The following is an 18,315-nucleotide window of genomic DNA, read 5'->3' on the forward strand; positions in this document are numbered from 1 at the left end:
TTCTCCTTTAAATTACTTGCTAATTGTATTTGAGGGATTGTCATTTCATGCATATACTGAGTAATATAATTCTAATTTAGAAACTGATCAAAGTGATGGTAGCCTTGGTGCACTACAGGCACGGATAGAGGAGCTGGCTGTCCTCGTCAAAGTACGCAGCCTAAACCTTTACAAACAAACAGGTATTTCAGTTACATACACCTATATTTAGGTTCTTATTAATTCTACTCAATTCTAATATTTCAGTTCCTAACCATACACACTGTGACCTTTTAGAAAATGTACACTGTACCTATGCAGCTAATGGAGCCTTGTCCCGACAGTTTATCTATGGCAATACGCGTGAAATCTGAATCAATTTTAAAAAACGAATATTCTGTGACACTTTTTTTTTCAGATAGCAACAAGAGGCGACATAAGATACGAAGAGTCATTTTAAAATGACAAAAAACGCCTGGCAGCAGCTATTGCCGAGTACAATCATCTGGCTGAACCATCTGGACAAATTGTGTCCACTGATGGCATTATCCAGACTGACACGTGGCCTTGGCAAAGTGAAAGTAAGTTCTCTCTCTTTTTTCTTTTTTTTATAAAGAAAAACATTTACGTTCTGCCTCATTGTGCAATATTGGTTTCTATCAGGGTTTCCATCCTCATGTAAACCTTAGACCTATGTCGCAGAAATGTCGAAATCCAATCTTGATATTGTCTATCTAGACATCAATCACATTGCACAAGACTCCTTTGAAAAGTAGATGTAATATCTCAATGGGACTCACCTGGAAAAATAAATTATAAATATAAACATGTTCTATACATAACTCCACTTTCACCTTTTGCAGACCTTCACACCAAAAGGAAGGTATTAGATAAGTTTATGGCTGTGCAACGCCTGAAGGAGGAAGAAGTAATCCTCTGTAAGGAAATGCTGCAACACTGGATAGCACTAAAGGCACAATACTTGACACTGGGAGCCCTTTCTTCAAACTGTAAGCATATCTATGTCTGTGTAACTGTTTATTTGGATAGAAGTGTCTGCAATAACTGCAATATACACTTTCACCTAAATACAGTTTTGCAGGATTGAGTATGTTTGGTGTAGATTCCCATTTCCGTGATTACAGCAATTAACTAGGCAGTCTAGAATGCATGTGCACACTAACAAATGTTATTGACTTCATTATTGATTTATCGTTATGTTTTTGCAGCCTCTCTTGTTGACCTCTCTGAGGATGCCCAAAAAGGACTGCAGTGTCTGGTTCATAAGAGGCTCAGCAAACTGAAAGCAGAAATGATTTTAGTCAAGGGCCATTACAACACTATCCTGAATGATAACTCACACCTGGAGATGGAGTTGGAAGAAGAAGACATAGAACTTGATACTATATACTCTGATTTCAGCTCTTCTGATGAGGACTCTGACTGAATGTCATCTGCCATCAAACATGCTTCAATTACTGTGTTGTTGTTGTGGTGTGATGTGTTGTTGTTGTTGTGGTTGTTGATGTGTTGATGGTTGTGGTTGCTGTGGTTGAGTATGTTGTATGATGGTGCTTGTGCCCTTGGGTTCTGCAACTCTGCCTGAGGTTTTGTTGTGTACAAAGTTTAATATGGCGGCAAATCAATGCCAATAATAACCGAGCGCACAACTGATGCTGGCGCGCGCGGTAATTGACTTTCGCGAGAAGATAACAGATCTACACGCGAGGAAACGGGAACTCGCGAGCTCATTCAAACCCTGCGCGCGCGCATGACATCTCCTCTGCACGCAATACAAGCCCTCGCGCGCGCGTGCATGATCATCTCCCACGCTCTCGCGCTTGATCTGCTCTCGCCTGCTGCTTTTGCTCGCTCGAACACTTTTGTTTTTGGTAGTTGAGGGGCGGGGCTTACTGTTTTATAACATCAAATGTCATTGGTTACTTCCCCTTTTCCGGAAGTCAGTTGTGATTGGACGCCTATGATTTTCAATCAAGAGTGGCAAAGGCACGACCCAGAGAACTGTTAATAACATCAACATTCGGCAAGAAAGATGGATAATCAAAGAGAGGTGATTTCCAAATTAAAATGTTATTTTTTGACACGTTATGTTTTTTATTACTTGTTTGAAAACATTGTAAAGGTGCAGATTAGCTGACTATAATAAGACACGATTTCTGTTCAGTATTCTATGAAGCCAGTTAACTAACTAGCTCGCAGCTAACCACAACAATCATAATATTACTATGCTTTATGTATGTAGTAGTTGTAAAAAAAATGTATCTGACATATTTGCAAATTTAGTGCATTGATTCTTTATCATAAAGCAAATAAATAGACTAGTAACAAGAAACTTCTTGTTTCCAGTACTTTTTTAATAGATTAACAGTGGAATAATTACAATACTATGTTGGACTATACATGTGGTTTTCTTGCTACTTTGTTCTCAAAGTTGGGGCTAATGATGCTTTCTCTATTAATTTACATTAGGCTGAGTTGCAGAATGCTGCCAGGCATGTTGTGACCCTTTTACGCAGTGCCCTATCTAGTGAGTCAAGCTCACCATCACAGATGGGTAAGTTAATTGTGTTGTGTGTCACTTCATTGAATTAAACATTGCACACCTGTCTTACATTGAAATTTAATGATTACCATTAGCCATAATAATATTGCTTTGAGTAGTAAAGACACAAAGCCTTCAGTTTTGTACACAGTTTTGAATGGTTTCAACAGATGAAGGGCAGGTTCAGAGAGAGCAGGTCACAGCAGGCAGGATGATACAGGGTCAGGCAAACCCTGGTAACAGGGTGCAGTTTGCATTGAGACCACAGCGGACCCTTAGTGTTGTTGCATCAGGGAATTCAGTGGACCAGAGTATGGCCAGGTTTGGATCTATCAAATAATCAAATTTTATAGTTCACATTATAAGAACGTTCTGTCTGACATTTTAAATATGTGCTAACAAAGTATTGGTAGACGAATAATAATATATGTAATTTAAAGATGTAACATTAAGACGTATGACATTGTAAAAATACCTACAGTAGCAATCCTCAAGTAGCATAAAGCAAACCTTAGGCATAAGTCTCAAGCATAACTTCCTAAACTGTTAAAAGTTATAACTGTCCTGTTATGGGCAGTTTAGATGAGTGAATGAGATTGATTGAATATTACATCATTGACATATCAGTTTTTCCTCTCAGAGCATTCCCTGGTCTGTTCAAGGGACGAAAAGACAGGAGTATCCCTACTCCTAAAAAAAGGCCTGCCAGGTCAACGCCAATCCAGTTTTTCCTGCTGAATAAAAGTGTTGACAAGACCCCAAAAACCTCGGATGAGATGTTACTTCTACAGGCTGGATTAGGACGGAGGACTATTGCCATCCCAGAGGATGCTGACCACTCTGACGTCTGGCACTTCAAGTTTTACATATAAAGGGACCCTTTTTTAAATTACTGTTCATTAAGCCAGTCTTTTTTTAATACAGCTTGAAGTGTTTAATTCCTCCAGATATCTAAACTATTGTTGGAGATGTATAAAAAATGGACTCATTGAAGGGAGCCTGGATGCCCTATAAAGCTGTTGGTAAGATAACTTGGTTGATATTTGATTAATATCTATTGCGACTCCAACTTTACACATCTGTACATCTACAGTAACTGGTTTGTTACTTTAAGTGGCATCTCTGCTAAAAGTAAGACAGTTTTAAAAGTATTCACAAAATTAGTTTGCCGTTGTTTGTTTACATTGGCTGTCAATCTTAGAGTGAAATAGAATATTCATTAATTTCTGAAACATTTATTTGATATAAATAGCTGATAATGGCTTCTGATCTTTTTCACTCAGGTGGATCAGGTCAGCGAAAGCTGAACATTGTTGCTCCGGAAGCTGAGGGATACACAGGGTCCTATCTCATCAAAACTGCAGGAGGAAAGGGCTGTCTGTACTGTGTATCATGCCTCTACAGGATACTCTAGACATCTCTCCTTTACCATACTCTGCAAAAGAGTTTGAGAAAATGCCGAAAGCACGATGCGCTAAATGTTTCACAGATATGCCTGTTCAGCTGCTCGCTGTGCACATCCAGGATTGCGAGACAGACATGTGTATCGACATCCGTGATTGTGAATCAGTAAAGTCAATTTCATTTTTTTTAAGTAATGTTTTCATTCACTTCATTTCATTTCACTTTCGTTTTCAAAATATGAAGTAAAATTTAAAATTGCCAAAATTTTAAAATTAACATTTCATTTGTTACAGGAGCCTAGAGATTACTCGCTGTCTGATTCAGAGTTGCCTTCCATTTCCACACAAGTGAAGGATGATCATGCCAGTGTAGGTTGTTCAGTGTCATGCATATACCAGTTTAACTTCTGAATAATATATAATTCCCCCTTAATAATTGATTTAACATGATTAACACATCAGACACAACTCAAAGATTGACTGTAAGTCTACTACTTTTTTAATTGGTAAAAAACTTATTAATGCAACCATGTCTGACAACTGTGATTTACATGAAAAGACCCTAGAAGTGACCTCTACTTCCTCAAGAATTGATAGTTTTAGTGGGAATGTAAGGAGTCATTTAAACGAAAAATTATGAAGTGATTTCTCAAATTGAATCATATCTTTTACATTTGTTTACATCCACAGTTAGGGGATGAGTTGGATTCTTCTTCAGCAGTGATTGATGTCAAGGTAAGACCAATGCATGCAGGACTATTTAGTGTAGTTTCATAGAAGGAAATGGTATGTAATGAGTATATAAAAGAAAATTTTTTTTCAGATTCATTTTCAGGTTAATTTGTTGTTAAAGGTATGACTTGATAATGATTTTTTTTTTTTTTTTTTTTTTGCACTTTAAAAGTGTTTCCCTGCATTTGTTTGTAAGGTACCTTGTCCCGTGTGTTCTGCCATGTATTCAGAAGACTTCATTGAAGTACATGCAAGTACCTATGGGGAAAGGTTACTATTTTTATTGTGTTTTCATGCAATTATTGCTTTAACCTACAATCTTTACCGTTATTTGTTTTTGTGTGTGGTAGTAATATTCAGCTAAATTGTATTCTTACTTTCAGAATTCAAGATAGACCAAACACAGTTTTGGACATTACAGAACAAAAGCAAGACAAGCAAAACAGGTGAATTTAAGTTTAAGTTATAGTATCTTTTTTACCAGGGCCAAAAACTAAATAATGCATCTTTATGTTTTCTTTTTCTCAAGCCTTACAGAATTAGTCAGCAAACTTAAAGAGGCAATAGACCCTACAACCATTTTCAGCGTCTGCGTTACAAGGGAGGACATGTTCAACCGAGGCTTGACACAATAGAAGCGGCAGAAGAAGTCCTCTCCGAAGAATCCCCTCAGAGTTACTTTCATTGGAGAGCCAGGGATAGACAGTGGTGCTCTTATGAAAGAATTCCTGACAGGTATGTTTTGTCTTCCTTAGATGCAGCATATATTTATGCAGTTTTATAAAATATAGTCACCATTTTCTTAACTTACTTCAGTTCCTTTGTATATTAATACTGATGATACAAATTTTCCACAGAAATGATGGCCGGGATTGAAGCAAAATTCTTCGAGGGAGGGAATTCTGGGAAAAATCTGAAGTATTCCATTACAGAATTTCAGAATGACAATTTCAGGTATGTTTATTAGTATTCTATACTGGAGTTTTTCATTTAATGCCTTTTTGCCAATTTATGAACTGCCCTGTTGTACTTTAGGACAGTTGGTGAAATAATGGCTGTTAGCATTACACAAGATGGCCCTCCACCCAACTTTTTCATGGAGTGGATGTACAATTTCATCTCTTCTGGGGAGATCAATAAAGATCAGCTGTCAAAGGCTGATGTCACAGATGCAGACCTGCTAGATCTTATTGCTAAGGTTTTCTAATTCCACTCTACAACCAAAATTATGAATTAATATATTTGTGTATATTTTGGCGATACGCGATAGTCAAACCAAATTACACATAAAAGTATTTTTTTATTTCTTTAGATTGAGACCTGTAACTGAGACATTACAGCCTTGCTTGACCTTTCTGAAGGAATTGTAGCATGTGGGTACACTGGACCTCTAACGTGTGAGAGAAAGGAAGACATTGTCAGGTGTAGTATACTGTATGTGATTCTGTGATGTTTTGTACTTCTCTTTCAATCTGGCTCTCTACAACTTTTTTTTCTTCCGAATCCACCCATTAGGGTTCGATTTTTGTAACCTTATAATAAGCATAGACCTACTTCCCCTGATTTTTACAGGGTTTCTGGTACTGTAAAAGTAGTTAATTTGATGAATTTCAAAAGTGTAATTTCCAGCCATGAAAAAGTAATAATTTCTATAATCAATGTAACATTTTCAAGCTTTGTTTATAATATTTCTTCAACTAGACATACCTGTGGGTGATGTCTGTAAAATATTTTTTAAAAAATGCTTTTTTCCAATCTGATGGAGATTCAGTAAAAGTATAAACCCAGTTTTTACTTTAATTTAACCCTTGTGAATCCTTATGGACATTTTGGTCTTTTTCAGTTTTTTTGTTGATAATTTTGCCTTTTAATGCCAGCTGCATAATTTTGGGCACTGGTGTGTATTTTTATTGGAATTTTACTATTTAATTTTCACCCCCATTTCCTTAAAAAAAAAAATTTTTTGTACTAGGTACACAGAATAGTTCCACTCAGAACATTTTGGACAAAAATGTCTCCATTGAAGGCCATTAAAACTGCAATTTTTAATCTCGGGCGATTTAACTATAAAATGATTAAATATTTCCAAATAGGCTGTCATTTAGTTGGCAAGGAATCCTTTTGTTTCTCTTTTTTTTTTACCAGGTGGCACCATTTTCGCATGTTTGGCCTATAAAGAATATACTCACTTTATTCCTGTTTTCTGCCTCTGCATATTATAGAGCCATATTGTGGATAAATTGTGCAGCTATAAATAATTGTGTGGTTATGTTAGTGTGGATGTCAGATTGTGGTTTGTATGTGTGTAATAAAAAAAAATTGTCTGTGTGCTTGTAATATTTGAGAGGGAAAAACTCTACTGCAAATCCCAAATCCAACCACTGTTTTCACCAGTGGAGTTTTGCTGCATGGCATCCAATGTCTGTTACTGCGCCCAAACAAAATCTTACCAAAAGCTAATTTTTTGAGATCTCAACCTCAAATTTGGAACATGACTTGTTTAGATTATTTACACATAATTCAACAATTATCTGCCACAGGTCTTCTTTAAAATGAGTCCAACCTTAAGTCTGTGCTTCCAAGCTCCAAATTTTTTCTGACAGTGGCATTTTTGTCCATAATTTGGACAAAAACTTTGTGTAACTTTTTTAATTTGCTACACAAGGGTTAATGTTCTATACTCTCTCTTTTGTTTGAACCAACCACTTTTATAAACTTTCATGAACACAAGTTTATTTATTTTTTTGTACACTTACTTTTTTCCTGGATGTACTCTTATATGCAGTGCTGTTGTCCTGCATTCTTCTGTGCGAATCCTACCAATGCTACAGCAGATGTGCAAAGGATTGGAGCTCTATGGCCTCCATGAAATTGTGAAACAAAATCCGCCTTTATTTCAGCCTTTATTTGTTCCTGGCCATTTTATAAAAGTAGGTGTTGTTACTTGCAATTTTTTTTATAATGGCTTTTGAGTTGTCTAATAAAAGGTTGTTCTTTGCAGCCTGATGCAGATTTTCTCACGATGGCCTTATCACCCATTTTAAGTGAGGTGGGTTCAGTAAAGCGTCAGAGGGAATCAAGAATTGTGAACTACTTGCAGGACTTCATTCAAAGCCTTGAAGACAGAGGAAACATTTTTGAATACGGGTATTGTAAATACAAGTAAAGGAGCAGACACAGAAATGATTGTGATTTTCTTGCAGTAGAAGGGAGCAGTGATGGCAAGAGCAGAGGTGAGGATGACAACGAACAGGTAGATGGAACAGAGGACTGCACTAAAGAAGACGCAGAACAAGACCAAATCACCGTCAGCAGCTTCATGCAGTGGCTTACTGGTCAGGGACATGTTCCCATTACTTCTGCACAAAGAGAAAATTTTAAAATACACATAGAATTTGATCATGACTGTCAGCTACGATATGGTGAGCACAATTTATGCTACCCTCTTGTAAATGCATGTTCCCATTATATTGTAAATGCATGTTCCTGTACTGTGACCTTGCCTACACGCCACCTAGGGACTTACACCGAGTACCTCGGCATTATGAGGCAGGCTGTGAACAATAGCAGAGAATTCGGTCGTTCATGAAATGATTCCTAATATAGTGTTTATTCCCTTTACTGTGTTCTCTTCGTTACTGTTATAGTGTTAGTATTTTAAAAGAATTGGGATGCAGTAGCTTTTGCAGCTTTAAATGTAGTTGTTTTATTTTTGTTTATCATTGACATGTATTGCAAAAAATGCAGCAAAGATTGCTGCTAAATTGTTACAGAAATGAAAATGATTTATATCAATATACGGTAAGCTTCTATGCAAAATAAAATCGCTATGCAGTCTTTAAAAGTCTTTATGCTTGCTTGGTGTGTTTTTTTTAATTACAACATATTTGTTGAAACAAACTCCCGACAAAGCAAATACAATTCTTTAATAGTGATATTAGGACCAGTAGAATTCAGCAGGTGTTCGAGAGCCCTCAACCAATCTGAACACAAAGGGGATTCAAATTCAGGAACAACGACTCCAAAATCTTCACAGGCATCATAAGAAGCTGCTATGTCCCAATCTAGATCTGGCTCTTCCATGTCCTGAAGGTATAGCAGTAAAGTGCATAGTCAAAAATCCACTAAGAGTAATACATAAACAGCATTGTGGTGACAGAAACTATAGAAGGGTCATCATACCTCGTATCTCTCTGATTGATCAATATTTGTGTGCATCATTCCAATCTGCCACAGTTGCTCTGGACTTCGATTGCCCTCTGAGGAGAGTGGATGATGATTCCAGGCTTGAAAATGTGACCAAGTCTCCCTGAAGTCTTTGGAGAAAAGTGTAGTGCACACTGAAAATGTCCTCGACCACTGATAAGTCAAGCAATCCTTCTGCCTCTAGGGAGTGCAGTGTCTCTGAGTACTTGTTAGTCACCATGGTTCTGACATCACGCCAGAGGCGCTCAATCCTATTAGAAACAGTAATTAGGTTTAAAAGCAATGCAGTGAAAGGCATTTGAGATAAATTACTAATAAATGTAAAATATTTTGTTACATAAGAGTGACATTGAAAAAGCTACCAACAGATTATTGAAGTTACAAAATATAAATTAAGTCTTTTCATTTTAGAAATTTCAGACAGTTGTAATTTACCTTTGATTATGGACACTTTTCCCTGATATGAAACTTCCTCGGTCAGTGCCTCCTGAAGAAAACATGAACCTGGCTATCTGTACATTCTCCACTCCTTGGTCTCCCCTGACCCTGATTTATTTTTATTTTATTTTTAATATTACAATACATTTCCAGACATAAAATTAAAATGCTTTTACTTCACTATACTCACCTAGATGGTAAGCCAAATGTTTGGACTGCTTCTGAGAAGAAGTGGTATGCTGTTGATGCCCGGTTGTTAGTTGCTGCATTCAAGTACATGACCTGCAAATACAAAATGCAACAATAAGTAAATATAGTTGGAGAAAATATAACATACATTGGAAATTAATGTACTACATGGTAATTTTCAATAAACAAGAGGTTTTTTTTTCATAGAAATCATAGTGACTGGAATGATCTTGATACCAGATGACTAGTATTTTTTATATATATCAACACAGACTGTAAACATACCTTCCTGGAATAACCATCCATACCACCAAATATTACAATGTTGTATCTATTTACAAGAAGAAAAAAAAAGGTTTAAAATTATACACAAACATACACTACACACACACACACACCATATATAACTTACCGGATCAATTTGTGATTTGTGTCTATGTGCACAAGAGGAAGGGGCCCTCAAACTGAGTACGTTCTTCGGACCACACATCCCAACCTGGCCAATCTAGAAAGGATTCCAATTGAATCAACGCGGTGCATTGAGGCAGCTATTCTCTGCCATTGCACACGCTTTCCTAAAGACAACAACCTCCCTCTAACCATTCTGTAACCAGCAACAGGCATATCATCCTTAATGGCTCTCACAAGGTTATCCAACTCCTCATCAGTGATGCAGCTATACAACCCTTAGATCGAAAGACCAAAATCATTCATCCTTCTAAAGATGGTTCTTGTGGAAACGCCCATCATTTTTGCAATGTAATGCACAGGAAGGTTTGTCTGCAGCATCTCTGCTAACTCTTCTCTTTCAATTGCAAACCTTGGACGTCCTCTCAGACCAACAGTTGAATCCACCACTACATGTGGAGCTGTGAAATATGGTGGTTGTCTAACTAGTTCAAACACTGCCTCCAGAGCCTGAATGATTTCGTAGGGTATTTCCGCATGTCTTGAGAGTGCTTGCAGAAGGTACAGCTGCTGGCGGCACACAAACTCCATGTAATCCAGGTCAAGTGGAGATCTCAAAAGTGCTCTCTCAAACTTAGAGAGAAGCTCCTCCAAAAGATGCCTTTTCAGAATTTGCTGCGAAATACAGAGGAACAAAATGTGATTAAACCCAGCAACATTAGATATTAAAATATTATACGGTGATCTTAATCATCTAACTTTTTGTAAGCTATAATAACTTAAGAGAAAAATAAAGTAGACAAGTACAGTACACAACATAAATGATTACACCCCATCTAAACATGACATATCTTAAAAAAAAACTAAAGGTGTCCTAGATGTATAGACAATTTCTGGATTTGTTGGGTTTCAGAGGGGTGTATTCATTCATTCATGCTGTGTACTGTATCTTAACTTGAGAAGCCAGAACCCCTTTTACATTTAATATAAAATATAATGAATCACTCAAAATTGGCATAATAGTAATACACAGGATGATAACAAAGCTTACACAACAACTCTTGCTTATTGATATAAACATAATTTATCTTTCATCCAAAGCCCTTGTTAGATTGACAACTATTTAATGGACACTTTTTACATTTCTGAGGTTCTCAGAACCAATATAATTTTGGTTGGGTAAACGTATAGTGGTAAATGGGAGGGAGTATAGTGGTTATGTAGTGGTGAACTATAGCAAATATAACTTTGCATTCCCATTTTGCTCCAATTTTTAAAAAAATATTTTAATGCAAATAACACAAATAATAGTTTTATAAATATAAAATGTAAAAAATTATAAACATTTTGGTAGATTTACCATGCGAATAACCATGGAAATGGGTCATTACAGTCTGTAAAAATCTCTTAACAACACAAGAATGCAATAGTGTAGACTAGTGTAGTATCTGGTAAGAATCTATTCTATATTAACAATGCATTAAATCACATTACACATTAATAAACAACAATAAATAAATAGAATAAAAACAAATTAAGTGATAACTCACATGCATCTGCTCCGTTAATGAAGCCATGTCTGTCAAGTGATTGTGAATTACGGGTCATCTTATAAAATGCGTCCAATCACAAGTGACTTCCGGGAAAAGGGATGTAACCAATGACATTTGAGGTTATTAAAACAGTAAGCCCCGCCCCTCGACTGCCAAAAATGAAATTGTTCGAGCCATAGACATCATATAGATAGACGCCCTATCGACCGCTACTGCCTATTGGCTCGGACGAGCCGTGGGGCCGCCATCTTAAACCGGTCACCCGCTCTGCTCAGTGTAATCTGTTTGGCAGGTGCAATGAGCTGCCAGCGCATTTAATTAATCATATCTCACTGAATACCGAACTGATTTTCACGCGGGGTTTTTTTGCTGCAAAGGTCATACAAGTAGCTACGATACAGGACACATTGAATATTTTGTTCACAAAATACAACTAATAGTACGGTAATGTTAAATGTTAAATCTTACTTGTGTAAAGTAATCCCCGAGTGATGGTCCGCCGATTTGAGCAGGAATATACTGCACAGTGCTCTGAAATCTACTGCTGCTATGCAACGCAAATTAGGAGTATGACCTGCTTAATATGGCGGCCGCATTTACATTTATTCATTTAGCTGACGCTTTTATCCAAAGCGACTTACAATTGCTATATTTCAGAGGTCGCACGCCTCTGGAGCAACTAGGGGTTAAGGGTCTTGCTCGGGGACACATTGGTGTCTCACAGTGGATTCGAACCGGGGTCTCTCACACCAAAGGCATGTGTCTTATCCACTGCGCCATCACCACCCCATCATGACATTTCTTGCGCCACAGCGGCCAATAGGGCATCTATGGCGGCAAATCAATGGCAATAATAATCGAGCGCAAAACTGATGTTGGCGCGCGCGGTAAATGACTTTCGCGAGAGAATAACAGATCTACACGCGATGAAACGGGAACTCGCGAGCTCATTCATAAGGCTTGTTTGAGATGAGCAAAATCTGCGCAGAACCGATCACCGGTGATCAGCGCGTAATGCATGCCGGTTAGAAATGTGTCCGAGAGCGGTCCGCCTTGCTGTGATGTCATGGTGACGTGTGTCAAAAAGCTCTCGCGAGCGCAAGGCGCACGTGTCGGATTCTGCAGTCGCGCGCAGTTGCTCTCCACCGACTGCGCTGATCAAAAGCATGATGGGAAACGACTTGCTGACGACACAGCTTAATGTTGATTGGTTTAAACAACCGTGATGTATTGTTCTCTTTTAAAATGTTTGATTTTAAAACTCGGATATCATGTTTTATGTGTATATGTACTCTCGGACAGTGCGATCTCTATGAGTTATGCAATGTCATTTTATTATTTAAAAAAAAACACACAAAAAAAACATCAATGTCACAGCCTATGTCTGTATTAAAGAAAAAATGATTGATAAGCACTTATTTGGAATGGAATTAAATAACAAGTACTCATTATTGTCTTGTTCATTATATTTATTTTCATATAAAGGCAACAGAACTTAAATTACATCCAGTTTATTAGCAACACTGTGCACGAGCGTGAATCCCGTGAATCCCGCGATATCCATCATTGATCTCGCAGGTGTCAGATCCACTGCGAGAAGCGAGAACTGTCCGGCTTGCCTGCGCTTTTTACACTCCTCTTCTCACTGCAGCCGCCTACTCTCGACTACATTTCAGGCGAGGCAAGGCGCATCTCAAACAAGCCTATACTCTGCGCGCGCTCATGAAATCTCCTTGTACGCAATACAAGCCCTCCCCCGCGCGCATGATCATTTCACAAGCTCTCGCGCGCACGCATGATCATTCCACACGCTCTCGCGCGCACGCATGATCATTCCACACGCTCTCGCGCTTGATCTGCTAATTAATCCTGTGTACTGTATCTTAACTTACAAAGCCAGAACCCCTTTTACATTTAATATAAAATATAATGAACCATTTATATTATGTAAAAATGCACATGAATTTTGGTAGATTTACAATGCTAATAACCATGGAAATGCGTTGTTACAGTCTGTAAATATCTCTTAACAACACAATGCAAACACTAGTAAGACTTTCTGTTAATAAAGTATCTGGTTAGAATATATTCTACATTAACAATGCATTAAATCACATTACACATTAATAAACCACAATAAAAGACAAATTAAGTGATGTATCAAGTCAAGTGAATTAGCCTACGAGTCATTGGACAGGCGTCCAATCACAACTGACTTCCGGAAAATGGAAAGTAACCAATGACATTTAAGGTTATAAAAACAGGAAGTCCCGCCCCTCAACTGTCAAAAATAAAATTGTTCGAGCGAGCAAAAGCAGCAGGCGAGAGCAGATCAAGCGCGAGAGCGTGTGGAATGATCATGCGTGCGCGCGAGAGCGTGTGAAATGATCATGCGTGCGCGCAAGGGCTTGTATTGCGTGCAGAGGAGATGTCATGAGCGCGCGCAGAGTATGAATGAGCTCGCGAGTTCCCGTTTCCTCGCGTGTAGATCTGTTATTCTCTCGCGAAAGTCATTTACCGCGCGCGCCAACATCAGTTTTGCGCTCGGTTATTATTGGCATTGATTTGCCGCCATAATCTAGTCTCTATATGATATCTATGGTTCGAGCGAGCAAAAGCAGCAGGCGAGAGCAGATCGAGCGCGAGAGCGTGGGGAATGATCATGCGCGCGCGCGAGGGCTTGTATTGCGTGCAGAGGAGATGTCTGCGCACGCGCAGGGCTTGAATGAGCTCGCGAGTTCCCGTTTCCTCGCGTGTAGATCTGTTATTCGCTCGCGAAAGTCATTTACCGCGCGCGCCAGCATCAGCTGTGCGCTCGTTTATTATTGGCATTGATTTGCCGCCATATATTAGGCTTGTTTGAGATGAGCAAAATCTGCGCAGAACCGATCACCGGTGATCAGCGCGTAATGCATGCCGGTTAGAAATATGTCCGAGAGCGGTCCGCCTTGCTGTGATGTCATGGTGACGTGTGTCAAAAAGCTCTCGCGAGCGCAAGGCGCACGTGTCGGATTCTGCAGTCGCGCGCAGTTGCTCTCCACCGACTGCGCTGATCAAAAGCATGATGGGAAACGACTTGCTGACGACACAGCTTAATGTTGATTGGTTTAAACAACCGTGATGTATTGTTCTCTTTTAAAATGTTTGATTTTAAAACTCGGATATCATGTTTTATGTGTATATGTTATGTGTGAATATTCCCAAACTCTCGGACAGTGTGATCTCTATGGGTTATGCAATGTCATTTTATCATAAAAAAAACACACAAAAAAACACATAACCTATGTCTGTATTAAAGAAAAAAATGACTGATAAACACTCATTTGGAATGGAATTAAATAAGTACTTTGGGTGTCTTGTTCATTATATTTATTTTCATATAAAAGCAACAGAGCTTAAAATACATCCAGTTTATTAGCAACACTGTGCACTAGCGTGAATCCCGCGATATCCATCATTGATCTCGCAGGTGTCAGATCCACTGCGAGAAGAGAAAACTGTACGGCTTGCCTGCGCTTTTTTCACTCCTCCTCTCACTGCAGCCGCCTACTCTCGACTACATTTCAGGCGAGGCAAGGCGCATCTCAAACAAGCCTATTGCGTGCAGAGGAGATGTCATGCGCGCGCAGGGTTTGAATGAGCTCGCGAGTTCCCGTTTCCTCGCGTGTAGATCCGTTATCCTCTCGCGCGAGGGCTTGTATTGTGTGCAGAGGAGATGTCACGCGCGCGTGCATGGTTTGAATGAGCTCGCAAGTCACCGTTTCCTCGCGTGTAGATCTGTTATCTTCTCGCGAAAGTCATTAGGCTTGTTTGAGATGCGCCTTGCCTCGCCTGAAATGTAGTCGAGAGTAGGCGGCTCCAGTGAGAAGAGGAGTGTAAAAAGCGCAGGCAAGCCGGACAGTTCTCGCTTCTCGCAGTGGATCTGACACCTGCGAGATCAATGATGGATATCGCGGGATTCACGGGATTCACGCTCGTGCACAGTGTTGCTAATAAACTGGATGTATTTTAAGCTCTGTTGCCTTTATATGAAAATAAATATAATGAACAAGACAATAACAAGTACTTGTTATTTAATTCCATTCCAAATAAGTGTTTATCAATCATTTTTTCTTTAATACAGACATAGGCTGTGACATGGATGTTTTTTTTTTGTGTGTGTTTTTTTAAAATAATAAATTGCATAACTCATAGAGATCGCACTGTCCGAGAGTACATATACACATAAAACATGATATCCGAGTTTTAAAATCAAACATTTTAAAAGAGAACAATACATCACGGTTGTTTAAACCAATCAACATTAAGCTGTGTCGTCAGCAAGTCGTTTCCCATCATGCTTTTGATCAGCGCAGTCGGTGGAGAGCAACTGCGCGCGACTGCAGAATCCGACACGTGCGCCTTGCGCTCGCTAGAGTTTTTTGACACACGTCAGCATGACATCACAGCAAGGCGGACCGCTCTCGGACACATTTCTAACCGGCATGCATTACGCGCTGATCACCGGTGATCGGTTCTGCGCAGATTTTGCTCATCTCAAACAAGCCTATTTACCGCGCGCGCCAGCATCAGTTGTGCGCTCGGTTATTATTGGCATTGATTTGCCGCCATAGTTTAACAGGGTTTCTATAGCTTTGGATCAAATTTTCATTAAGCAATAATCAATGTGTGTTAATGTGTTAAATAATCAAGATGTCAAACTTCAAACATAGCTAAATCCTGATCTGTCCATAAAAGATTGTGTCCATAATACAGACAGTCAAATGTTGTGTATTTACAAGTTGCAGTCAGACAGCTTTACATGTTTTCCAGTCTTATCTTATGTGTGTTTATTTTTTTTATTATTATTTTTTAAACTTGACATTGCCCCCCCCCCCCCCCCCACCCCCCACCCCCCACATACAGGTATGTCCGTCCTCACACACGTTCACACACCACCCAGCAAACAAATTTAGGTTCTGGGAACGTTAGTTTTTGGTTCCCAGAACGTTCCTAGAACTTTCCCTTAACGTTAGGGGAACGTTCCCGGAACATTTCCCTTACGTTATAAAAATGGAACCTAAAAATATCCTACATGGAACGTTCCTATAACGTTCTTGTTTGGTTCCCAAAAAAATAACCTCATGGGACCATTCGGGAACGTTAGGGGAACGTTCTGTGTTTGCTGGGATAACCACCAAAAACACACACCATTTCCTTCCCCACACCCCACACCCCACACACACAATTTACCAATTAGTAATACTTTGTATTTGTTGTACCACACTGATGGTGTCGATGAAGACACATACATTGTGGCCTGTAACCTGATTACCGGTATCTACACTTTTAATTCTATTTTCAGACTTTGTTTGTATATATTTATGTATGATATGTCATTCTGATCCTTCTGATCTTTATTTGTATGCCCTGTGACTACTTCATTTTCTTTCCTTTTTTTGTAACATTTTAGATCTTCTGGAATGACAATAAAGCATATTTTTTCTTTTCTTCAGTTTATTGAGTTTCATAAACTGGGGAGGCGGGGCTATAGGTGGGGGCTGGGGTGTAAGCAATGAATCTTCTGATCTCACTGATTTCTTTATATGCAGATAATTACTGGAGAATAGACAAGTGTCATTAACCTTTGTTGGTTCTTTATGTTATTCACATTAACTAACTGAATCCATTTATCCCATATGTAGGCCTCTGTTGATGGTATGAAATAACTGGCATGGCCCCTATAAAAGGCTTTTGTCACCTATTAACCAAAGCTTAGCAAATTTTGAAGTGAAATGAATTCATACCTTCGGGATGAATCTCCTGATCTCCTGACCGCCACAGCGGGTGAGAACAGTGAAAATGGGTTAATTTCAGCACAGCACACATGTACATCAATCAGCCACTACATTATGACCACCTGTCTAATATTGTAGTGTAGTTTACCCTTTGGCTGCCAAAACAGCCCTAACCTATTGTGCCATGGACTCAACAAGACCTCTTAAGGTGTGTTGTGGTATCTGTCACCAAGACATTAGCAGCAGATCCTTTAACTCCTGTAAATTGTGAGGAGGAACCTCCATAGATTGGACTTGTGTCCAGCACATCCCACAGATGTTCGATTGGATTGATTTATTTCTGTGGAAATCTGAGGCCATGTCAACACCTTGAACTCATTGTTGTTTCCTCAAACCATTCCTGAACCATTTTCTTTGCGGCATTATCCTGTTGAAAGAGGCCACTGCCATTAGGGAATACTGTTTTCATGAAAGGGTGTGCATGGTCTGAAACCATGCTTAGGGAGGTGGTACATGTCAAAGTAACATCCACATGAATGGCGGCGGACCCAAGGTTTAGCTGCAAAACATTGTCCAAAGCATCACACTATCTCCAGAGGCTTGCCTTATGCCCATAGTGGATCCTGGTGCCATTTGTTGTTCAGGTAAACGATGCACATGCACCCGGCCATCCACGTGTTGTATTGCCCATTGTTGCCATTTTTGGCAGTGGACAGGTCAGCCTGGGCTGTGACCATCACCTGTAGATGTGATTTGACATGAATTGGGACATTCCAACTTCCTCATGGACCTATAATTTGCTGTATTGTATATTGGTGAATCAAAATTACGGCTGATACCTTTTGATGTGTAGGCCTACTTAAAAAATCTAAGTGTAGCCTGTTGAAATAGCCGCCTGAGCCGAAACCCAGAGGGCCAGATCAGGCCCGCTATCTCTCTGATATGATACATTTATTAAACTTAATGCTGCAAACTATCCTCAGGAAGGAAGAGGCCACAAAAATGGACATGGAAGTTGGGTATGGAGGAGGATATGACAGCAGTACATCATGTTTGCTAGTGAGTAT

At 39.1% G+C, this 18,315-nt stretch overlaps 2 long non-coding RNA genes across 2 annotated transcripts; one reads left to right on the forward strand and one right to left on the reverse strand.

Annotated features, from left to right (window-relative positions):
• The first annotated feature begins 4,862 nt into the window (after positions 1–4,862).
• On the forward strand, positions 4,863–5,401 carry LOC143738814 (uncharacterized). The gene is made up of 3 exons (XR_013204031.1): positions 4,863–4,947; positions 5,061–5,123; positions 5,207–5,401. It is a non-coding gene; the product is annotated as an uncharacterized LOC143738814 (long non-coding RNA).
• A 3,854-nt stretch (positions 5,402–9,255) lies between these two features.
• On the reverse strand, positions 9,256–10,386 carry LOC143738815 (uncharacterized). Its single transcript, XR_013204032.1, has 3 exons — positions 9,919–10,386; positions 9,796–9,841; positions 9,256–9,603 (listed from the first exon to the last, which is right to left on the reverse strand). It is a non-coding gene; the product is annotated as an uncharacterized LOC143738815 (long non-coding RNA).
• Between the last annotated feature and the right edge of the window lie 7,929 nt (positions 10,387–18,315).

The sequence above is a fragment of the Siphateles boraxobius genome, unplaced genomic scaffold (genome assembly GCF_051911475.1).
Source record: "Siphateles boraxobius isolate OS27281-9 unplaced genomic scaffold, OSU_SipBor_1 154, whole genome shotgun sequence".
Taxonomy (NCBI): Eukaryota; Metazoa; Chordata; class Actinopteri; order Cypriniformes; family Leuciscidae; genus Siphateles; species Siphateles boraxobius.